General features: G+C 37.3%; 1 long non-coding RNA gene across 1 annotated transcript; it reads right to left on the reverse strand.

Moving 5' to 3' along the window:
* Positions 1 to 9,938: 9,938 nt before the first annotated feature.
* LOC130428818 (uncharacterized) lies at positions 9,939 to 22,268 on the reverse strand. Its single transcript, XR_008907497.1, has 3 exons — positions 21,084 to 22,268; positions 12,411 to 12,513; positions 9,939 to 11,609 (listed from the first exon to the last, which is right to left on the reverse strand). It is a non-coding gene; the product is annotated as an uncharacterized LOC130428818 (long non-coding RNA).
* Between the last annotated feature and the right edge of the window lie 3,980 nt (positions 22,269 to 26,248).

Consider the following 26,248-nt stretch of genomic DNA (forward strand, 5'->3'; position numbering starts at 1 on the left):
GGCTTAGCGTAGAGTCAATTAAAAGGTTAACTCATGCCGTGTTAAACATTTTATGGGTATGCAAAAAGATGCACATTCAGCTAGTTATTATCGGCAAAGTAAAGCATTTGTAGAGATTAAATATTGATTGGAAAAAATATTGAAAACAAAATGACAAAAGCATAACAAATTGCTAAATATTTAACTTAAAGTAAAAGCTAATTTAAAATATTATTAAAACAATTAATCTAAAATCAAAACTACAAATGAAAAAATAATTCATGGTTTAAAAAATAAACTTTTCATAGACTGTTGTTCCACAGACCTTAATTCTTGGTCCGCTCTTCTTCAATTTGTTTATGCTCCCACTTAATAAAAAAAGTATCATATTGCCTACCACAGCTATGCAGATGACACTCAGATCTACCGTACCTTCTCACCCATTGACTACAGGCCTATTGACTCTCTTTGCATTAATAAATTAACTGATTTGAATAAAGACAACACTTATTGTATTTGGTAACAAAGATGAAACTAACAAGGTAAACACATACCTTGACTTAATAGGTCTAAAGACACAAAGTAAGGAAATCTTGATTTTGTCTCAAACCAAGATATAGAGAAACTAGTTCATGCTTTCATCACCTCCAGGGTGGATTAGTGGACTCCTTACAGGTCTTCCCCAAAAGACCATCAGACAGCTGCAGCTCATACAGAACACTGCTGCCAGGATTCTGACCAGAACCAAAAAATCATATCACTCCAATCATCAGGTCCTTACACTGGTTACCAGTTACTTTTAGAATCAACTTCAGAGTATTATTAATTGTCTATAAATCACTCAATGGTCTAGGACCTAAATACATTTCAGATATGCTTATTGAATATAAACCAAACAGACTTCTCAGATCATCAGGATCAAGTCAGTTAGAGATAACAAGGGTTAACTCAAAACAAGGCGAGTCAGTGTTTAGCCATTACGCCACCCGTAGCTGGAATCTGCTTCCAGAAGACATCAGATGTTCACCAACAGAAGCTACTTTTAAATCCAGATTAAAAACACACTTGTTTAGCTGTGCATTCACAACCTGAGCTCTGTGCTGGTTTACATCAACTGCACCAATATTTCTAATTTCTTTTTCTTTGTTCTTAGTCTTTTTATATATACACTCACATTTTTAATCAATTTAATTGCTGTTTTATTGTTTCTTAAAATCTAAAGTTGTAAATCATTTGCATTTTAAAGATACGTCTCATTTCTCTTTGTCAAGCATTTTATGTAAAGCACTTTGAACTGCCCTTGTGTATGAAATGTGCTATATAAATAAACTTGCCTTACCTTGCCATAAAACCTTTCATAGAGAAAGTCTATGTGTTCTTTCAAATAGTTTGCTATGATTAAAAATGCATTTATTTTAGGCTATAATAAAGTAACAACTTACAGAAACTACACTAAAAGTTCCCTAACTTGAAATGTCTTGGTGTAACAGCATACAATACAGTTTATAGGGGCTGAAACTTCTCACAAAGACACCATTATACACCATACCTCCCGATGAGGGTATGAATGGTATCTTATCAGCGTACGCTGCTTTGAGTGATGAGACACCCTGGATCTCAATAAGGCTGATGTCTGGGCAAATACAACAACTCAGACTGTCTGTCCTGGCTCTCCAGAATGTGTGTGATAGGGTGTGTGGGAATGTGGATATGTGTGAACAATCACAGATGCGGCCACTGATATGCCTTGACAGTGTTTTGGCAGAACAGTTCTGCCATGAGCAAACACATTGAGCTTCAAATGCAGGGGTCTTTGTGCACAGCGGGACCGCTCCTTGCTTTTTGTGTTAGCTACTGCTATGGGCTGTTCTGACAGGCAACATCTCTGTTTGGAAATCACATTTGATTTTAGCAAATCAAACATGTATCAGTCTAGTTCTTTGCTATGTACAGTAATAGTTTTTTTACTTAACATTACTCAGTGGTCTTATAATAATAGTATTGTCTAATTTTTAACACACATATTTTAATCAATGTATTTAAATCAGGCACGCCAAAATAGTTTCAGCTGAGGTCCTATCTATGCATTGTGTTTGTTAGGTGTGGCTTTAGGCTCTTGCACCTGTATTTTTAATAATATAGGCTCAGGCAAACTAAAGGCTCTGTGTTTTGTTGAGAGTTAACTGTTTTTGGTTCAATTATAGAGCCGCAAATAGTCATAAAATCGATAAGTCAAAAACTATAGACAGCTTCAGTGGGAACAACATAAACAAATGTAATGTGGCCCAAACTTAACTTCCGGGGGACCTCCGTAAAGAACCAATAACTGCTGATTACTTTTAATGTAAATTGATACAATTAATATACAATGAAATATTAATATAAATTAAGACGTATGTAAATTAAATATGAAATAATACATATGATATGTTGGTGCATTTCTTGAAGAAAGGCTAATCACTTCATGTTCATTTACATAAATGCATGTAAAAATTAAACATGCGCAAATATGGTTGGACATTTGCTAAATAACATTTAATTTGTTTGTCATCTTATGCATACAGTTTGCATTTTTTTTGTCAAAATACAACATTTTTAAACATAATAAATTGTTAAACATAATTTACAATTACATAATTGTAAAATATGGTTAAATTGGCTAATTTTTCTTGCTGATAAAACAATTATCTTACTAAATTAATTAGATGAATTCATTTGGTGCAAATGTAGTCACATCAAAATTATATTTTCAGAGTATTCTGTAGATTCACAGAACTGACGCACACCAGTCTCGGCCTCGTCAGCATAAACCAGTCCTATAGCCCATGGCTCAGTGGCCCCGCAGTATTTCCGCTCTCTGAGTCGTGACACATGTGTTCACATATTGCATGAGAAAGTGCTCGGCTCAGTGTGGGAAACACGCATTCCACACCCTGCTGTTGACCTGTGTGAACTCTGCTACATACAATGATGTCTCAGCAATGTTTTCAGCCGAAGAAGAGGAAGTTCGACCCTCTCAGCTGACGGTCAAACACACACACATGCATACAAATAGAGACACACATATGTATCTGCTGCAGACACAGATGCTAAACTCTGTGCGGACACATGTCTGACTACCCATATGTTCTGAGTGGAACCTGATACGCACAGCTTGTCCTAGACATCACAAGAGAGGATAGATTTCAGAAAATCCTCTTTGTTTGCTATGAATAATCACACCGTGATGGCAGAAAGAGCTCTGAGAGCATCAAATGTTTTTCAAGCGATATTAGGTATCATAAAAATACACGTGTTATAAAGTCAAGTGAGGATTATGAAACACACAGGACACACCAGTGAACATCTGTTTTCTGTTTTAATATTTGGAATCATATTTGTAAAAATATAATCTGTAAGTAAATACTCAATTGTTGTAAGTTAATACAGACATTCTGTTAGCATAAAATATATTTTTAATGCGACATGATGTATATTATGACATATTTTCAAGTCTGTGTTTGCAACGCAGGGTAAGTCTGCTGGTGAAAAATCACCATTGGTCACTTCTTAAGTAAGTGTTTATGATAATCTCTATACAGTAGTTTTAAAGAAGAAACTTAACATAATGCAAAACAAGGTCTTTAAAATATGTATTTTAGATATAGTGGTGATTTTTTGTTGTTGTATTGGGGTGGGATCCTTGGGCTAGTTTTGTCACACAGATATGGCAACCCTGTTGCATCATCTTCTTGCTATATTGCCCTAGAATTATGACCCAACATTGAGATGACACTGACACAATGCAATTTGTCCTCCTCTAAAGACATGACATACCTTATGAAATGTTTGAAATCTTACAAACATCACAAGGAAACAACTTCATTCCTAGAATAACTGTATGCAATTCTGTATGTAATCAATGAACTGTTCAACAAGCATTTTAGTCTCAAATCATCATAATTGGCATAATCATTATAATAACAGCACTAGTTACATAATTAAATAGCTTTTTAGAACAACATGTGAGTGATGCTTGCCTATAAAAGCTGCCGCCTAGATGCTAAGCTGTTGTGGGTGGTTAGCTAACCCATAGTTACTGTACATCCTGGAAAGCACATTGGGTGTTCTCAGTGGTTGCTATAGTAGGTCATTACTGGGAGGTTCCTTAAGCCCAAGATAAAAAAGACCCCCTTTCAAGTCTCCATGAGTCAGTGTGCACTTCAATTTATCAGAATAAAGAAAAAAATAGTAAAATGTTTTAAAATAGTCCAACTCAAATCATACGGGCCTAGGGGCTCATTCACAATTGCATCTATTGCAAGCACAAATACATTATTTAAAATGTGGACGCACTCCTATTTCTAGGCGCCGGCACTGCATTGAGATGAAAATATTTCAACTTTTTAACTTTGCAAGTGCACCGCATGTCATGAACCAACCCATCTGCTTCACTTTTTCTGGAACAACAATGAAAAGATCATCGAGGTTGGAGAGAAATATAATCACAGCATAAATAAATCTAGCAGCAGAGTTGCTTAGCAATGGCAGATGGCAAGAGAACGCAAGCTCCTAAACGCTTTAGGAAAAAAGATATTGCGGCGTGGCTCATATTTTACGAGCGTTTTTACACGCAAGATGTGAACGGCCCTTTACTGAACTGAACTAACAGACCTGATGTGTAAACCTTGCATACGTACAAAATCGGCATTGAAATGTGATTATATGATTCATAAAAAAAATATTTAATATAAATATGTAAAGAATGGAATATAGAAGAAAATTGGGGTGAGATTTGACAATACCTTAACAATACCTTGACAATACCAATACCAAACAAATACCTTAAAGGAGCAATTCTTTTGCTGTTTTTGAGGCTTTAATTATGCTATTTGGGTGTTTAACAATGTATGTTCATGTTTCTAATTTCTATATTTCACATATTTCAAATCTTTTGTTCACCGCTGTTCCTCTTCTAACAAAATGACTGGATTTCTTACCGTCTATAGAAAGTCCCTCCTTCCGAAGCGCTCTGATTGGTAAAGCTGACCAGGTCTGTTGTGATTTGTTCCCCGCTAAGAGTGTGTGTGTGAAGATGTCCCACCCATACCATATCAGCGAGCTTCCACTTCTCAGACTGTTGTGATTGGCCGGTGCCCCTCTCAGTGCATGTGTATTCACAAAATTTTAGCAATAAACAGTAACAGTGGCGTCAACTTCAATTTATCAGTTAAAAACATGTGGATCGATCGAAGTGTAACGGAGGTCTGCTAGTGTATGTGCAAACGTCAATCTTTATTCAAGATCGCAATTTATTTTCCTACTATGGCGGGGGGAAATGACACCGCACCGCAAGCCATCAGACTGGTTATATTAATCAACACAAAAAACAAAAGCCTTAGTTTTGCCTATTTATTTTTGACCCAAGATGGATGATAAACAAGCAGATTGACCAGGAGACATTTGCAAGCAGGACTTCAATGGACGTTTTATAGAAGTGTTTTAGAGGTAGGCAATGCGCACACTCACACACAAACTAAGACACAATATCATTGTATTACACAGAACAGCTTTCACAGACGATGTTAAAGTCATGGAAGCTTTAATTTGACAGTTGGTTATTTTAGAATGTGTGTAGCTGAATTCTTATTACCAGCTCAGTCAAATGTTTACAATCTCTGATAACCAAACACTACTCCAGCAGCTCTTCCTCTCTAAGAAGGCCGCCCCCCTTTTTGGACGTATTCCTTAAGGCGAAGGTTATTAAAAGCACTTGGAATAGTGACATCATGTACCCGGGAAGTAGAGGGCTGTTGTCCGATCCAGACGTTCTCTGTAGTCCTTGAAAAGAGAATTCTATTAAAGACAATATCTCGCTTGGCACTGAACTTTGAGCTTTATCATTTTGCAGGTGTTGTTTATGTTCCAACAGCAACATTACACACTAACTTAAATAGAAAAATGGGATCGCGTGGAATGGGATCTATAACATGTAGCAGACACTTTTATCCAATGCAACTTACAGTGCATTACAAAGTATATATTTTATCATTTTTCATTTAATTTAATCTGTGACCGTTGTGCTGATACAACAATGATCCCAACTGAGCTACATGATCACTCAAATAAAACGACCTTACTCAGTTATTGCTTAGCGCATATTCCTGATGTAACCTAGCAGTGCATTAAAATGCTCAAACTTGTCATAATTTTGGCCACTGAAGGCTGACAGATGGACTTTCAATGAATCTAGGTGATGATCCACAGCATTAACTCTCACCCACAGCAATACTGGAAATGAACAATTGGCAAAGACACTCATATGTTCCACTCTATATGTCATTATAATAGTACGTAGTAAGGTTTTTGCACCTTTTGGCATTTTGATCAACTTTACAAATCTCCTACAAATAAAGAAGCTTTGTGGCACTGGTGGTGTTGTTATGTAAGAGACGATAATGAATTATAGAGTTAATCAAATTGATCAAGAGTGAATTAAATAGAGACAGCATCAGACTGAGCTGTGTGCATTAGAATGAGGTCATTTTCAGGCAAAGGGACTTTTTCGGATCGTCATCTTGTGCACATACATCCAGTACATATAACATGAATACACACTATTTATGTTCTCCTGAAACGCATGCTGTGCATTAACCAACATTACACTCAAAAACATAAACACACAGTAAGTTTGAAAAGGTTTTTATCAACCATGGAAAGGACCAGTCAGTGAAATTCAGCGCCATCTAGTGGTGATGTTGCAAATCAATGCAATCAACGGCTCACTTCACCTCTCCCTTTTAAAGCTCTATGGTGGCTGACACAGGACTAGGATGTCATCACGTTTTGGCTTCTTTGCGGAAGGAGCAGTTTTTTTTTCTTTGCGTATTTACTCTGTAGAGCAGTTTGTCTGTTAAGGGCTACTGTAGAAACAAGTGGGGAAACAAGGGGACCAAGGGTGAATATAGATAGAAATAGCTCATTCTAAGATAATAAAAACATTAAGCTTTATTATGTAAGGTCTTTATACACCTCTGAACACATAGTTATGTATATACTAGGCCTGGACGACTATTTATCGTGATACCACTAAATCCTATTGTAATCGAGCTGGCTAGGATATGCAATGTGTCGATATTTTTTTTTTAATGCGTAGCTTGTCCGTGAAGCATGGCTCTGGGATCAGTAGGAAATGCTGCTCGATCTAAAAGCAGTTCGAGTTTGAGTCGCTCATAATGTGCCTTTGAAAATGTAACACCCGTCAAACATGATCATTATAAATATACTTTATTATCATAAAAATACCCGATGAGGCTAGAGTAACAGTGAAAATTTTTTGTCAGTGGGCATTTCCTTGATTCTAGAACGTGTTATGGTCTTCTTCTGCAGTACATATTTGGAGTTTCCACACGAGAGCGCCCTCTGGCTTTCGGATGCAGCAGCATTTTCCTGTACTTCACTCAGAAGCTGTGCATAAATCACGTGATATTTATCGTTGGTTTATCGTGACAGCCCTACTATATACATTGCATTTCCGCTGTCCACAGACCCTCCTTAATCTTACACACTGGTCTTTTAACAGACATGTTTGTTTATATAATCTTAATATGCATTAGACTATGTTGTAATAAAGCAATCACAGACCTTTGTATATCAATACATCCCCAACACCTTTCAAAATTATTTCCCCAAACAGATAAACCGCAACTCAAATATGCCAGGAAAGTCTGCGGGCAGAATGTGTGCATATGCAAGCAAGAGGAAAGTTTGGCAGCGGGACCTGATGTCTCTGACTCATCTCAATTATCAGCACAACCTAAAGACAGACAGCCATAGACGGCATTAGTGATGTCATAGTGCTGCTATTACGCATCATTGGCGAGTGCCAGTGTTGCTGCTGCAGTGGACCATTGAGACGCAAGAACGGCAATGAGAGGAATGAGATCATGATCCGGGGTAATATATGATCATCTTTCTCTCTATTCCATACTGTGATCTATGACACTGAATGTGATTCATGACACATCCTGAGCAGCTGTGGAATCATTTGATGCAGGGCTGTGTCTGACGTGCCTAATGATGCAGGACCTCTAAGTTGAGAGTTAGGGATTTAATACGTCTTTCCTCCTAGGCACTAAGAAAGAAAAGCAGATTTTTATGCTTGGCAAACTTCATCTTTTACTATAATAGTAGTGTGGGTTGTTTCTAAAAAAATGGATTCGGGCTATTTTTGGACTAGCATTCTCTTCTGACTGATTTGGCAGTATGAAGTACATTTCATTTTCTGTATCCAACGTATGCCAAGTACCAAAACGTACTGTACAGTATAGCACTTTGCAACCAGTACTTTATCCCACAATGCACTGCACTCAACCTTAAAGTGACAGTTCACCCAAAAATGAAAATTCTGTCAATGTTTATTCACCCTCTTGACACACATTCACTTTTATCGTAAAGACACAAAACCAATGCCAGTACCACCGTTGTTCCGGTTCCGGGTTTATTTTGTCTTCTACAGAGGGAAGAAAGTCATAAGGTTTGAAATGAGTACATTTGGATAAAAAAAATATTTTGAGGTGAACTATTACATCTCTTTTTCAATTCATTATTTGACCAGAGTGCCACAAGACATTTAACACAAATAAATGGACGGCACTCACTGAAGTAAACGTGCAATGCGATGAGGTCATGTAACAGCAACACTTTCACAATATTTCTCACACTTTAAAACAACAGCCAGCATGCAATATATTACTTTGCATTATTTAATTAGCAGAAGGTTTTCAGAACACAGCCTATGCTTTTAAAAGAGCACCCACGGAGATATATAGCAGATGCTCTCTTTTCATCTTTGGGGCCCCAGATCCAGTCCTTAGCACCTGGGGGTGTCGGATTAGAGAAAAAGAGTGAGAAGAATAGAGGAGAAGGAGGAAGGGGGGGTGTATTAGGGCATAGGGGTGATGGGGGTGGGAAATGTTTTGCTCATGCAAACAGTGGCACACTTCTTGTATGGCACGACCCCCAGTCTCTCCAGGTCCTGGATCCATACAAAAGGGTCCGAGCTTCCCTGGCCCGTGTCTTTCAAACTCTTTACAGGCCGAGGTTGGCCCACAAGCTGGTTGAGTCTTAGCACTATGGCCCAGAGCCCCACCGCTCTGCCGTATGGGCCACCACGTGTCTCCCCGCGTGTGATTTGCATCATTGCTTTGTTAGCGAGTCCCCTGTGCATAATGGGTGCAGCCTCTATTCATAGTCTACATTTAATATGATGCAGCGAGTGGTAATGCTAGCAAGCATGTAGCAAAAAATACTGTTTCAAATTAGATGAAAATGTAAAGCATATCTGCGACATTGGTCAAATGTTTCTTTACAGCATGGTGTTTGTATAGATATGGTTTGTATTATAAAGTAATCTACTAACCAAAGTTTGCTGGAGTGTATTTTATGCATTTCATATATATGTTTACTATCATGTCCTGTTTGGAGAAGTAAGAATACTATAAATTAAAGGGACAGTTCACCCAAAATGAAAATCCTGTCATCATTTACTCACTGTCATGTGATTCCAAACCTGTGTGACTTTCTTTCTTTTGCAGAACACAAAAGACCAAATAACATTGGCTCCCATTGACTTCCATTGTACAGACACAAAACAACCAAGACATTTCTTTTGTGTTTCACGGATGAAAGAATCATTTACAGGTTTTGAACAAAACAAGGGCGAATAAATAAGGAAATGTACTTTAAAATGCATAGCTTGACTACACTAAGTTGCTTTGGAAAGTAGTGTTTGCCGAATCTACAAATGTCATTAAAGAGAAGTTTTAACTAGAATAAACCAACAGTTCAACTAGACTAGACTTCATCTAAACAACACACTACAATGTCACAGTTTAAAAATAGATTTGCAAATGACAGCAATTGAAAATCTGAAATGCATAGTACAACTTTAAGATTATATCTGGTGGAGCGGGCGCAACTGTGAGTAAACCTCTCCCTAAGCACTTCCTGGGAAGAGCTGTATGATGTGGACTCTTATTGAGTTACTCTTATGTATCGCCCTCTTGTGGAGGTAGTAGGTAGTTGTAGACACTGTACAAAACAGTCTGTTTTTGAATGGCTTTTGTTGGGTTGCTGTTCCAACAATAAAAAAACAAAATCCAAACCCTGGCCAATACTTGAGAAAAAACCAAATATCATTCCTTTTGTTCAAACATGTCTATTAAGGAAAATAAAGATGATTTATTGTTGTGATCATGCCTTGTCTTTTGTAGTGCAATATCATCACCTTGTGGTGATGAGAAACCTTGAGAAAATCTAATTTGTTTCTGACACATAGATTTTGACATGGATCTGGTATTTTTCACAGAATTTTTCAATGCAGAAATACACTCTAAAAGTAATCGTATAATTCTTATGATAATTCATGCTCATTGTGCAAAACAAACCAAAGTTTCACAATGTGTAATACTGTTCTATACAAATACGTATTTTAAGTTAAAATGTAAATGTGGGAAGTGTGAGAAATGCCATATTCGTACTTTCCATACTTAATAAACCAAAAGGAAATGAAACCATGCAGCTAGGAAGGTGACTGCATGAAATGTATAACTATATTTTTGTTTTGAGTCAGAACAAGAAAGTTTAAAAACAAATGATTAATTTTTCAATGACGGTGGAAACACCCGGATGCGACATACATACTTTCGTTTTACTGTGAAAGGCTTCAGCAATGACACGTGCAGGTGTTGGAATAGAGAGGGTAATTTTTATTTATGCAAACTTTATACAAACAAGAAAAAAATATTCCGTGGAACGTAAAAATTGACACATACGATATAATACTGGTATTGAGGACCAGTGTTTTATAAATAGTTTTGATGTTAGCGTGTTAACATTAGCTTGTGTTGCTCATGGATTTACTCAAAGATTAATTTTAGTTTTGAGGATGTTGATTCGATTGAGGGAAATTATTTGATTGATTTACATCATACAGTGAAAATGTGTTGACAGAGATAGATCACTATCTGGTTAATTCAGATCGTACGTTTTTGACTACAGTTAGGTAGGACGCAGGGCCAACCGCGTGTCCATCGGAAAAGTGCAAATCCCGGTTAACTTTACATGAATTAGCAAAATATTAATTCATTGTGCTGAGGTCATGTTTGCATGTCTTAGTGATTTTAGTCATTTAGTACGTTTAAATGCATGATTCGTTTGTGGAGACGAATTGTTGAAAAGCATTGTGCCTGTTTTTAACATTTTGTTAGTATCCTTGAGTTTTGGATATCCCTGTACAAACATGTTAATCTTTGTACAGTGCTCACTATTTTGAGTGAGCACTGTACAGTTTACTATTTTCAGGAGCATAATGAGCATGAATTTTATTTACAGGTACCTGTTCAGTGTAAAGATACTGAAAAAGTATGTAAATTACAGAGCACACAATATCTTTACATAAACAATGAAGCTATCATTGTAGAGCAGGCAGCTAAAGATTGTATTACAACTTTATGCAGATTTCAGTTCCATGTCAGGATGATCCATTCGGGTTTAACAGCGAGGTAGTCTTTGATGATATGTCTGTCCCCTTAAGGAGATGCACACCATTTAGCAGGACAGCAGGTTACAGGTAAACCTTTGAAATTAACCTGTAGCAGATGTAACACAAATTGTATTATAAAAAATGTCTGTGTTTTGTATGCTTAGAAATAATCAGGTATAATACCTATTTTCCCCCAAAATTATTTAGGATAGTAGTTACTGGAGAGAATCCAGAAAATGGTGAGTTACATTTTTTATGTATTTGTTTCAAAATTAAATTAAGATGATTTAACCTATTATTTTCTAAATACGCATCCTGGTCTTATCAAAATGATGTCTTGTAAAATTATGGTATGTAATGCCCAACTCCTAATGAATAAGTCCCCACTCCCCACCCTACTTTTTTCTTAAATATGTTGATTCCCTCAAGAACGTTTACAAGTAAAATGGGTTTTTGTTCTTTTAAATTGTGAAAATCAGAAGGTTTTCTTGGGGGGTAAACACACATCTACAGAATTAAGCTAAGTAAATGTGTGTGTAAACAGGTTAGCTTGCCAAATGTCTTCCCCAAAATAGTGCAATTTACTAGTGCTCTCGAGATACAAAGCTCCATAAATCGGCCAGTAAATATCATGAGCCTTATATAAAATCAATGGAAATCTGAAATTGACCTTACTAAAATAATAAAACAGACAGAAGAGTGTGTTTCTGTGTTCTTGTGGTATGTGTTGTTATCATATATGTTTTGTTTCATCAGCGGTTGGTCAAGTGCTGGATTCATTTGCTATGAATGGATATGTTTGTGTACCTATCCATCAAACTGTCAGAGATGGTGAGATATTTCCAGCTGTTATGAAACTTCCGCATAAAGCACTGTATGTTGCTTCTATCAAGAAGATTTAACATACCTTGATGTATGTGTACCGGCAGGACTGACTCCTGAGATGATGGATACAGACAAACGGTGCAAAACACGGACAAAAGTGCATCCAAACGGGAAGAAGAGAAAGGCTAAGAGAAGAGGAAGAAAATAAAAAAACATTATCCAATTACAAAAAGTTTTCGGTTAGCTGGAAATTGTAACCGAAATATAAAAACACTATATTTTTGTTAATATTTATAGCTTGTGTCTTATGTTTTGTTCTGTTTTTCTATAAGCTCTAAAAAACTAAATGTATAACTCTAAACGTATCTGTCCTAAAGCTAAACTATGGACTGTAAATAACTGCATTTTTCTTTTGCTTGTTAATAAACCTAAAAGCAGACATAAATAAAATGTGTCATTCTTGATTGTAAACAAATAAAACCAGTTAGAAATAAATAAATGTAACTGAAACAAAATCGAATTGAAAAAAACTAACAGTATCACATACATGCTGTACAGCTTAGACGGTTTCAGATTCATCAGACGCACACGCCTGGCCTGAAGTTAACTTCCGGTCTGTGTTTGTTGATGGCTAGTGGCTAATAATATAACTGTTTATGTTTTAATCAATTTAAATTAATATTAATTTGTGTTCATAATTTATTGTATAGTAATTGTATTAAATAAATCATTTTGTTAGTTGTGTTAAATGTATATTTGATTAAATTAACAATTTGTTGAATGGATCGTGTAACTTTGTCGAATTTAAATTAAGCCAAGTAACGGTTCTTCTACTGGTAACCCAAAATAGTACTGGCTAGACATACTTTTAACTACAGTAGCTAATTTAATTTACTTGTTATTTACTTTGCTTGTTATCCGAAATAATCTGCAGGGACTTTTCTTTGCGGATGTGCGCCGGAAGTTATGTTTGGGCCCCAAAATCACGCCTACGCAATAACATTTGTTGTTGTTGCTTTGAGGCCGTTTTAGGGTTGCACGGCGTACCGGTGCTACGGTAACATCAAGATGCTAAAGCTTTAAAATATCCACAATGTGTCTCTATTTTTGACGGTAACGGTAGTATCGTAGTACCATAGTTAATATTGCATATGAGCATTGATATTCATTTGAACACTTACATCTGCCTTTTTGCTGTGTTTCTCTCCTAAGTGAATGTGTGTTTTGAATGATTCGGACGAGTTAATGATTCAAATTGGCGTTTGAACGAGTAGGTTAAATGATTCACTAACTCAGTGGAAAATAGACGCCACCTACTGGCCGTTTTAGCTCTACTTTAGTATTTACTACAGTAAACTTTAATAAATACAAAATGTTTCATCTAAATCTGTGTTTTTTGTATAGATTTGAATTTCTGGCATGAACATGGCAAAGCATAGTGATACTACTTGGTACCGAGATACTTCAGCTGGTATAGTATCGTAAAACATGTTTATGGTAACGTGACAACCCTACCGTCTATACACAATAACTACAACATTCATTTCCTTACCAAAAGGACAATTTAACGTTTTAACACCTGATTCTTTGTAACTTGGTTGAATCCAGTTTCAATATACAGTAGCAACAGGTTGATGTCCATACACGAAAAATACATGTTTCTTACAAAAAAGAAACTAAAAATTCAATGGAGAGCTTTTGTTCCGTGGGATATCACAACTACAAAATGCAAATCTTGAAAACAAGGAATAACTGGTTTCGCAACAGGAACAAAAGCAGAAATCTAAAGAGCCACAACCCGTTTAGTTGTGTCAGACGGTTATGTCTTACTGGCATGCAGTTATGATAGTGTTCACAGCTGTACTGTGCTTCTTTCCAAGGGGTTAAATGTTAAAACTGGGTGGTTCTGGAATTGCTGAAACAGATCGGATGAGCTAAAACATTTCACAACAATTGAGAGACAACCAGAAGAGGACCAGCGCGGATCAGAAATCATGTAAATTATAAAAGAAATCTTTCTATAAGCATACACGATCTGTTATGTAGGGGTGTTAGACAAATAACTACAGCAGGAATGGAAAACTGCATAGAGCCAGTGACAAGTGCTTTCAGACAAACAGCCCTTAAAGAGAGAGGTAAGAGAAAATACATCTGAAAACACTTAATTCTCTGTCATATTTAATTGAGTTTATTTCAATTCTATGCAAGAGATAACTTTGATCTCCTTTGTATTATAAAAAATATATTATTAGAAAAGAGAAAAACAACTGAAAGTTAACTTTAATAATCGGATGTGACACAAAACTTGACGTCATACACGTTTATAATGTACTTCCGGATTAGTCTTATTGAGGACAAAATGGCTTTTGCTGATCAAAAGACGGTAACATTTTAATGCAAATTCCCTTTAGCCTATGTTTTTTTAATAGTTGAAAGCCAGAACGTAGAGTATTGAAAAACTTTTCGGAAATGCAAAATAGTAAAAGCTCTTTTAAGCATAAACGTATTTCGGCATCGCACATGGCAGTAACATGTTTCCTTGGGCGTGTTTTTTCCACAAAATGAAATTGTTTGTTATAGTCTCTGTGCTATGTTATCAGATGATCGTATGATAGTTTTCTGTATGGCTGTCCGTGGCCTGGATTTGATATATATTTTGATGGTGGGAGATAGAAAAGTTGTGTTTTTGTTTTTTAAAGTATCCTGTCCAGTGTCAGGACGATCCATATCCATCTAATGGCGTGGTGGTGAGTGGAGAGATGTCATATCCCTTCCATAGATGTACCTCTCAAATGACTGGCTACTGGAGATACTTGTCTAGGTAAGACTTAATGGAAATTTATCAAACAGGATATCATGCAGATTGTAAATCTGTAAGTCTGTCTCTAACTAGCAACCAACTACATTTTGCTCACTTTGCACATATAATTGCACAGATAATTGTAATAATTGTGTATTTGTTTTGTTTACCTAAAGAAGTAGTGCAGAGGCATTGCGAGACCCCCTTTAATGGGCCACGTTTACAATTTTGTTTATTTGTCAGCGCAGGGGTGCTGCCAGAAATTCTGGGCCCTATGGAAACCAAAATTTACCAAAATTACCAAAAATATAGAAATATGTACTTGTTTACATAAAAGGGAGAACATTTATTATCTCAAACTGCTCAATCAGGAAACATCAGCTACAGTAGAGACACGTATTATTCAATTTTATATAATTTTTTTCTGGGGCATTTTATTCATATTAAGAACGTCAAGTTTGACAGCATCGATCGTAGCAGCAGCACTGTCACTTCACAGAACACACGACACGTCAAACTGATTTTGTAATTTTTGAAGCGTGTAGATTACTTTTTGTTTTGCAAAGTTATCATCATGTGGCGAACACAGTAGATAAGACGTGTTTAGAGGCTTCAATCTTTGCGAAGTTTCGCGCTCAGGCTCACCTTGTTCGGCTGAGACGGGGGACGTGGGGGAAGGAGGACGTGGGTGTGCAGCAGCCGCTGAATCTGTGTCTACGAGACATGATAACCCGTCCCGGAGAGAGCAGAGATGTTATTATTGTTGGATGTAAATCATAATTCAGTAATTATTTTACTTAGCTAGCTAGATAAAAGCAGGTCATGTAGCAACAAAAATAAGTTTTGGAATACAGGAATAGGGCAAGAGACCTTTCTTTTTGAAAAACTGTGTGACATACTGTCGACTTTGGCGTTCTCTGTCTTCTCTTTCCTTCTTTTCTTTCCGTTTTTGTTTCCCTGACTTTTGATGTGACATGTCTGCGTGTGTCACTGTCTGCGCTGCATCATAACAAGTCCAATAAGCAAGAGACGCTACTCTAGAGATCGTAGCTCGGACAGCGCAGGTGGAATGAACCATTGTGAGAGGGAGCAGGGAGGGGTTTGACTGGAACAGTAATACAATATTTTTTTTTAAATATTAAATCTATGGTCAAAACGGACAAAATACAAATTTAGCGCACGAGGGGCCCTAGCATTTTGCATTTAATTTATGTATAAAAAAGAGAAAAGAAATAGGAAAATAAAAAGGGGGTCTGCTCTTCTGGGCCCCAAATCAGCCTGGGCCCTTAGAATCGTCCTAACCTTCCACCCCTTTACGGCGCCCATGTGTCAGCGTAATCATTTACACTGATAATAGCTACAAAAAGCGGATATAGAGTGTTGTGAAAAAGTATTTGCACCGTTCCTGATTTTTTTTGTTGCATATTTGTCATTCTTAAATGATGCAGATCATCAAACCAATTTTTATATTACACAAAGAAGAACAGAGTAAATACAAAATGCAGTTTTGAATGATGGTTTTATTTACAATCCAAACATTTCTGACCATATGTGAAAAAGTAATTTCCCCCTAAACCTAATAACTAGTTGTCCCACCCTTGGGGGCAACAATTACATTCAAGCGTTTGCGAAACCTCGCAATGAGTCTTTCATGTCGCTGTGGAGGAATTTTGGCCCACTCTTCTTTGCAGGATTGTTTTAATTCAGCCATATTGGAGGGTCTTCGAGCACAAACAGCCTTTTTAAGGTCATGCCACAGCATTTCAATTGGATTTAAGTCCCGACTTTGACTAGGCCACGCCATTCAGAGGTGGAATTGCTGGTGTATTTTGGATCATTGTCCTGCTGCATAACACAAGTTTAAGCTTGAGGTCACAAACCGACGGCTGGACATTCTCTTTAAGGATTTTCTGGTAGAGCGCAGAATTCATGGTTCCATCAATTATGGCCAGTCGACCAGGTCCTGAAGCTGCAAAGCAGCCACAGACCATCACAATACCTCGACCATGTTTCACTGTTGGTTTGATGTTCTTTTTATGAATACTGTGTTAGTTTTACGCCAGATGTTATGGGACACACAACTTTCAAAAAGTTCAGCCTTTGTCTCATCAGTCCACAGAATTATTGTAGAATCATGAACACTCACCTTAACTGAAGCCGGAGAGGCCTGCAGTTCTTTAGATGTTGTTCTGGGATCTTTTATGACCTCTTGGACGAGTTGTCATTGTGATCTTGGAGTAATTCTGGGAGGCCGGCCACTGACGGTTTACCACTGTTCCATGCTTGCTCCATTTGTTGATAATGGCTCTCACTGTGGTTCGTTGGAGTCCCAAAGCCTTAGAAATGGCTTTGTAACGCCTTTCTAGACTGATACATTTCAATTACTTTGTTTCTCATCTGTTATTGAATTTCTTTAGATCGCGGCATGATGTGTTGCTATTTGAGATCTTTTAGACTACTTCAGTTTGTCAGACAGGTTCTACTTAAGTGATTTCTTGATTCAACAGGTCTGGCAGTAATAAGGCTTGAGTATGGCTAGTGAAATTTAACTCAGTTATTCAATTCATCACAGTTAATTCAGGATGGCAATTACTTTTTCACATAGGATCAGAAATGTTTGGATTGTTTTTTCCCTTGATAAATAAAACCATCATTTAAAAACTGCATTTTGTATGTACTCTGGTTTTCTTTGAGTAATAGTAATTTGATGATCTGAATCATTTAAGCATGACAAATCTGCAAAACAAAAAAATCCAAAAGGGCAAATACTTTTTCACACCACTGTATATGCAATGTAGTAAACTAATTCATGCTTGTAAAAGCGACGCAGTCACACAGTTTAACCGGTCCGAAACTAATAACTGCCGTAATTTGGTGCAGAAATCCATGTCTGTGCACGTCTATGTGTTTCCTTGCCCAAAATGCACCACGCAGGTGCGCAAGGGTGACGACACGCCACTGAGGTAGGCTATGAAAATATGACGAAACTAAAGAAAGTTTCTAAATAATATCTATCATCGTATTCTGACTCGATCATTAATAGTCCTGTAGATGAAAAAAACTTTGTTTGGACTTTGTTTCTTTTTTTTAGATAAAATATATTTATTCAGCGAAGTCACAGGGAGACCAAAAAATACTGTAAAATTTTCCCGCTCAATGAATAACCCAGAATGCATTATGCACTGCAGTATTTTACTGTAATATACACATGCAGTATTGTACTGTGGATTTTTACAGTAATGTGCTGCTAAATCTACAGTGACTTCTAACAGTGTATGTTCTTTTTATTAGTTGGAGTCATAAAACGACTGGTTTCTTGAAATATTGATTGTAAATTCTTGAAAAGATGTAATTATTCATTGTTATCAGTGTGTAATGAATGCAGATGTGGAACAAAATTATCATGTTAATAACATATATTTTATATTAAGTTTGTTGACAATACTTAAATATTTTTTAAATACATAAATGTTAACCTTCCTCATTATTGTTGAACTGTAGGATTAGTGGTTTCAGCAAGGGAAGTTTTTATAGTGCACTGTGTTGCACATTTCTTGCACACAACAGGTTTTTAAGTGAAAAGTGATAGAAAAAGTAATGGGGGCCTGTGCCCCAGCAGAGCTTTAAGTCTAGCAACGCCTCTAGACTAGCGAGTAACTTTTTTGACAGAAATGCAATCTAGTATAGGCCTATATAGCTTATCATAGGTCTTCAGAGGTGTATGACGAATCGTTATATTTTTATTACCTTAGAACGAGCTATATCTTTTATACATACACCGCAGGTCCAGCATGTGATTCGGCATGTTTTGTCAGTCCCTGTAGTGCTTCGAAATGGAGGGGGAGGGATGGAGTGAGTCGTTGATCGAATTTGTAACATCAGCGCTAGATGCCGCTAAATTTCACTTACTGTTCCTTTAAAACGTAAAACTTTTAGCTGTTTAACATTTTACCCTGCATCACTGTGTCAATAAAATATAGAGCATGATCAATTAAACATTCAAATATGCCACAGTGCTTAATAATATGTAATATAAGCTAATGAAAAAGCTCCACGAAGTAGGCCTACATATGTTAAACATCCTCAAAATAAGGCATCTCTTACAAAAAATAACCAAGGTTTTCTTCTTAGGAGGTGGAAGGGGGGTTTCACGTCATCTGTAAAACATATTAGCATAGCATTGACGATATAGTTGGAATAATTCGGACAGTTGACTTATTTGTGTATTTTATGCGGTTTTCCTGCTCAGGGTTTCTGACGTAATCGTCGTCCCGATGCGACAAACTGAAATTATCTCCTAAAACAATGTAACGTTAGATCTCGTAGTGCCTTCTGTTGACTGGCTAGTTGTTAATAAATAAATACGCAGTTTTAAGTCACCGTGGAGGTGCAGCTTTTTCTTCTGGTGGATTCCTTGGGATTTCACGTTGGGTTTGTTTTATTTGTGTTCCACTAGAATTATTTTGTTTCTTATTTTTTAGAGCGGCCATCATTGAAGCAGAGAACAGGAATGCTGGTGAGATTTCTTTATTTATTTGTTTATCTATTATGTATTTAGCTCGCACAAGCTATGGTTAGACATTAGACATTGAACTTGCCCAATGCAGATCTAAGAATCTGTTTTATGGCAAGGACAGTGTACTAATGACGGTTTCTTGTAACAGATAACGCATTAGGACCCCATTATGGACACGGAGGGAACCGGCCTCATCCCTTGGAGAGAGATGGACCTCATGAGGAAGAGAAGAATTTTCCTCTAAAGGAGGAAAAGAAAATACCCCAGAAAAAGACGAAGGAAAGTATCCCACAATGTTAGTCAATGGAAGGGCTAAAGGTTTACCATTAGTCTATGTATTCCTGTAAAACATATATTTTTCACTGTAAAGTATTTTTTTTACAATAAACCATTGAACCATTCATATATGCAAATGAATTCATGCAATCAATACTGGTGTTTCTTGATAAGTAGTATTGTTCAAACTACAACTAGAGAATATCTTCTTCCCAAGCATTAATTCACACATAATAATGCAAGTTGGCTACATATCAAAAACTTAACAGACAGAGAAATTTAATTAACTACTGTGTAAGGTCTGAAACGTCAATGTGTTGTTTTCCGCTGAACTAAGATTAACAAATAGCAGCATCAAGTTGTGACTGAACATCCTCTGATAACATTTCAGCTCTCCTTAAGGCTTTTACAGCTGAAAGGGGGGTTGGTTTAAAATTTTCTTTTAAAGAGTACCTAGCATATGGTTTTTTAGGACCTACTTTGGTTTATGGAGTGTCCAACAACAAGTGTATGTAAATACAATGTGTTTAAACACTTTAATGTCGTAATAATAGGCAGTTTTTCGTACCTTACTTCTTGACTGACTCTCAAATGATTCGTTCGGTTTACGGATTACAGTATTACGGTTTACATGTCGTTGGATGTCACGTACATTATATGTGTAGCTAGAGATGGCGGCGATTTTACCAATATGAGCCCGAGTCTAACGAGAAAGAAGACACTAATCCACAACAAACTCCACCACGACTGGAGCAGGATGTTTGTCAGTGGCAAGTGACAACTCTTGTCATAAAAACTCCCAATGTGACAACATGCATGTTGTGCTTTTGCTCATCAATGAAATAAAATATTTTTTTCTTAAAATACTGTTAATACGTTAGTAATACTATTATTTCGTCTAAATTGTGCGTTGCCATGGTACATAGAGCATTTCAGAAAGTCGACGTTATGAAAAATGATTGTTATATCAACCGAATATTTCTATATAGGTGCACGTGCGGCAAATGTGTCAACATGCAAAGTCAATTACCAGATAAACAAACTGTAACACCCCAGAAATAACGGTACATGCTAATGTTAGCGTTATATGCATTAGCTAAACACAGACATAAGGTACAAAAATATTTCTTGAAGTTAAGACAAAAATCAATAGTCACACTTACAGGTTGTGATTCGGTGGGGCTAACAGGTCCAAATAAAGTTGCCATTGCCCCTTCTTTCAAGGATAGTCGTTTCACATATCCTGCACTGAATGCGCCAATATTATTAAAGCAATCTTCGGTGAAATGACGCGCGCACGGTTAAACCCCGGGGTTATAATCCTTTGGTATCGTTTGAAAAATGAATTGTAACCATTTTTCCTTCAGACATTCTTCCTTTGGTAGTTAAAATAAGACGGACATGAACACAGGTTCTAGACATGATACACACGCATCACGAATGAGCGACAGTGTTTGGGGGAGGAGAATTACGTTTTCACGTCAGTCTCAGCAAAACGTAGGCGGGGACTATGTCTAGTGACGTAGATACACGGGTGAACTAGTCCACGTCTCGTTTGTGTGATTCAGAGTCGACTCCCATTTTTACAAGCAAATAACTTTGTTTTTTATTCACCTTCGGACTTACAACTTGGCAGACAGCTTACTTTCAAACACGGCAACATAACAGACTGCATGAAATGTCTATTCATGATCTCATGCTACCTACTCTTTAAATTAGTTCATCAATTTATTTTCCTTCTAAACCTGTTTGCCTTCAGACGCTCTTTTACTATTTTCCCATCAGTTAAGGTCAGTGATGTTTTCCTAAGTGAAGGGTTTTATATATTTTATCTGGGTTCTATATGTTTTATCTAAGGGTTTATATCTATTGCATTTTCTGTGTGTGTTTTTTCATATGATTATTACGGCTTACCTAATATAACATTGCATTATTTTACTATGTTGAGTAGGGTCTCAGAGTTAAGGGAGAATATTAGTGCAAAACGGAATTTTCAACAGGATGTGGGGGTTGTGTGTGTGTGTGCAGCATTCCAGGCAGGAAAGGAGGACAGGAGACATAGTTTCCAAGTCCGCTTATAATCCGCGACTTTGGGCTTGTTTTTTTATCAAGTTGCGGTAAAAAATCATAAGTCGCGGGTTGCGTTTTTTTGGGCTTATTTAAAAAATAAATGTTGCTTGTTAGGAAAATTTGACAAGCAACTTTGTTACTTTAATTTATGGTCACCGTTTTACTCGCATGCATTGATTGACACTTTCAGATTACAACTAATTGCCAATCAATGAAGTAATATAAATTCTGTAACATATGTCGTCAAAACATTCAGCCCCCTCCTCCGGGAGTCCTCCTCCCCCTCTCCCCTCATTGGTGAAAAATCGAATTCAAAGTGCAGGCGCGTGACGTTGTCCAAGCGATGACATTTAGATGGACATAAATAAAACATGTAAATTATAGCAAACAATGGCACCAACAAAGTGGTCCAAGTATGGAAAAAAATACAACACAGACTGGGAAAAGGATACAAAACTTAAAGACTGGATATGTCAAGTGTTCGGTGATCAAAGCAAAGCGATGTGCAGGTACTGTAAAACTGAGATTCGTGCTCACCATGGAGACCTCTTACAACATGCTAACACAGACAAACACAAGAGGAATGCAAAACCATTTTCATCAACACGCTTAACAGATATCGGGTTTACAGTGTCAAAACCTTCTTCTACAAATCAAAAGGCTGAGCTTCAGCTAGCAACCTATATTGCTTGCCACACAGCAGTCAGTTCAATTGATCACTTGGGTGAATTAGTAAATTCGGCCTTTGAAAAGGATTTGAGCATCCATCGTACAAAATGTACAGCACTTATAAACAATGTAATAGCCCCCTGCATGTTCCATGACTTGCTGAAAGATATCGGAGAGACTCAGTATTCACTGGTTATTGATGAGAGCACAGATGTCTCTTCCGTAAAGCAGCTGTGTGTGGTAGTGCGTTACTTCAGTGTCTCATTGAACAAAATAGTTTCAACATTTTTGGGCTTAGTGGATTTGCAGGGAGAGACGGCAGAAGCCATCGCGACAACACTGACTCAGTTTCTCGACAGTGTCAGTCTTGATTTCAAAAAGTGCCTAGGCAGCGGAACTGATGGCTGTAGTATCATGGTTGGACGGAAAAACTCAGTTTATACTCACCTTCTCAAAAAGAATGAGAAACTACAACTACTTAAGTGCGTGTGTCATTCGATTCAACTTTGTGCCAGCAAAGCCGTTGAAACACTGCCTCGCAATCTCGAGTTTTTAATTTCACATTCGCACAAGTGGTTTTCTCACAGTGCTCTGAGGCGCAGAGAATATGCAAAAATTTACCAATTAATCAACCCTGGTGAAACGCCACTGATGCTCGTGCAGCTTTCAGGCACTCGATGGCTCTCCATATATGATTGCTGTGTTCGTGTATTAAAGCAGTGGGATGAGCTGAAATTGCATTTCCAGCTGTGCAAAGATGCAAAACGGTGCTATGATGCAGAAGTGCTCTACCAGATGTACTGCGATCCCTTGAACAAACTGTACCTGGAGTTTCTTATGCCTATTTTAAATGAGTTTTCTAGAGTCAACAAATTGTTCCAACTCGAAAATGGGAATGCATTTAAAATGCTTGACTGCCTACAGTCATTTTTTCGTACACTTATCTCAAAAGTAATTACACCTAGCGCCATTCCTCCTTCTGATTCCAAACTACTTGATGTCAGTTTGAATGACACAGCCCATCATCTGCCCGTGTGTGCGGTTAATTTCGGGGTGCAGTTTACTATTGTTCTTGGAGAAGCGAAGCTCGACAGCACTGCTGAAACAAATATGAAGATCAGATGCCGTGATTTTCTTCTGGAAGCTGCAAAGCAGGTGCAGAATAGGCTGCCAGCAAATATCAATACCTGGAAATCCATGGAATCATTCAGCCCATCCATGATCCTGTTACAGAGCAAACCACAGTTAGCCGCAGTATCCATGCTGAAAATGTACGCTGGTGATCTTGGGGCCCTGGATACACAGTATCAGGCAATCAACTTCCAGGAGTGGAAAACAAAAGAAGACTGTCAAGCAGAACAGTTCTGGGTTGAAGTTCTGAACTACAAGGACAGCAGTGGAGAGCAGTGTTTTAAACATCTGGCCCTGTTTGCGCTGTCCCTTCTTGCAATGCCTTTGAGCAATGCCGACGTTGAAAGGGTGTTTTCACAAATGAACCATGTCAAATCTAAACTGAGGAACAGAATGGGCCAGAGGACTCTCAGTAGCATATTGTGCATTCGCTATGGCCTAAGAAGACTCAGGATTTGCTGCAAGGACTTTGTTCCAAGCCAGGAGATGTTGCAGCGCTTCAGTGTTGGGATGTACAGAGATGGAGAGGAGACAGGGGAGGATATGGATGGTGCAGGGGAGAAGAGGGATGACTTTTTTTTAATAGGTAAAATTTTCAAAGATTTTGTAATTAATTAATTATCACAGGCTATAAATAAAAAAACAAGTTGTCATATAGAATACTAGTAATAGCAGATACATTTGGTTCTAGTTGATTTTATTAAGCTATAAATATGTGGCTGTGTTGCTCCCTTTAAGGCTCTTATTTTTTTTCTTCTTTTACATCTCTCCAACCCTATTCTTGCTCACATGTCATCGAGAGTGGTTAGAGTGTGCCCTCACGTTTTGTTGCAGTTTGCTGATTAAAATAAAAGATAATTTCCAGTTTAAATGTTGTAGGCTCATTTATTGTACAAAAATTGTTAATTATAAATTAGAACGATTGTAAATACATAATAAAATTATATTGGGCTTGTTTTGGGCTTGTTTTTAAAGCTGAGGTTGCTTATTTGTCTCGCGAGAGTTGGCAACTATGACAGGAGAGTATGCTACACATCAACGCACATACCCATATAGCGTGGGGTCTAAGAAACAAAGTTTATGTGGAAACTGGGTGGGGGAAGTGTGTTATCTTGCAGGTAGTAAAAGAAGAAGGGAGTAGTCTACGAAAATATCAGATGAAGCATCACTCCATTGGACACAAAGAAAGCAGCAAATGTGGAGGCGCTCAGGGGTTGGCCACGGTCCGAAGCAAGCTGGAAGATACACCCACACTCTGAAAGACATTATGTCTGAGATTGTCTAGCGCTGATTTTCTAATTAATAAACTTCAATTTTTGTTCAACCGAATCCCTTAGTCCAATTTTTGGATACGCAGGACAGCTGATGTCCATCATAAGATCAACTGTATTCTAGGGAACTTTCATTTGCTCGTTGTTGGGTGTAGTGAGTAAGGGATATTCATATGTCGGACTGCTGCGGGCAAGTTTCCTCATATTGTCTATGTCTACTTTCGTAATGCCGTTTGCGGTTTCCACTTTGACAATGGCAACAGACTCCGAGCAATCGAGACAAACCGGCTTCGTGCATGTCGATGCAGGAAGAATGATGCATATCTCTCTACCAATTCATCTCGGAAAACATGCTTTTCTAGCTTCAACTTTTTTCAGTCACTGACAGTTTCATCAGTCTGCGCGCTGTGCAGCGAGTCCGTCTCGGCTCTCTTGAGAGCTCCTCTTTCATGTCATTGACGAAGGAGAAGTAGCGGCTCCTATGGCAAGCCGTTTTGACATAAAATACCCTTGGCTGTACTAGTCATAATTTAGTTTTGACAAGTCAAAATTCCAATTACAGATATCTCTTCTGTAATTTTGAGTCATCACAATTGGAATTAGTATATCTATGTCAAAACGGCTTGCCATAGCCATAGACGCGTTCATTTTAGATATCTATGACGTCATTACAGATATCTCAAATAGAGTTTTGACTAGTCAAAACATATTTACAGATATTTCGAATCAGATTTCCTACTAGTGCAATTATAATTGCAGATATCTCTAATTATCAATGTGACTAGTCAAATTATAATTATGACTCGTCGAAATACAATTGAAACTATCTAAAATATATTTTATGGATGGTCAAACCAAAGTTTTTTATGTCAAAACGGCTTGCCATAGGCTCCCTTCGATTTCTGACTTGTATTCTGCGCATAACCGAGACGTTGACGTGACGTAGAATGTGTTTACCACAACTGTGTATAAATAAACGCTTGCATTTATTTGGTCTGTGTTTGACTCTATTTCCAGCAGGTGTTATAAATGCAACATTAAATGGTTTGCCAAGCCATATATTTTGAATGTTAAAGAATCTCAAGTTAAAAGCCTATATATATATATATATATATATATATATATATATATATAAAGAGCCATTACAGGACATGACAACGTTTTTAAAAATAATTTACATTTATATA

Source organism: Triplophysa dalaica, chromosome 9 (genome assembly GCF_015846415.1).
Source record: "Triplophysa dalaica isolate WHDGS20190420 chromosome 9, ASM1584641v1, whole genome shotgun sequence".
Lineage (NCBI taxonomy): Eukaryota > Metazoa > Chordata > Actinopteri > Cypriniformes > Nemacheilidae > Triplophysa > Triplophysa dalaica.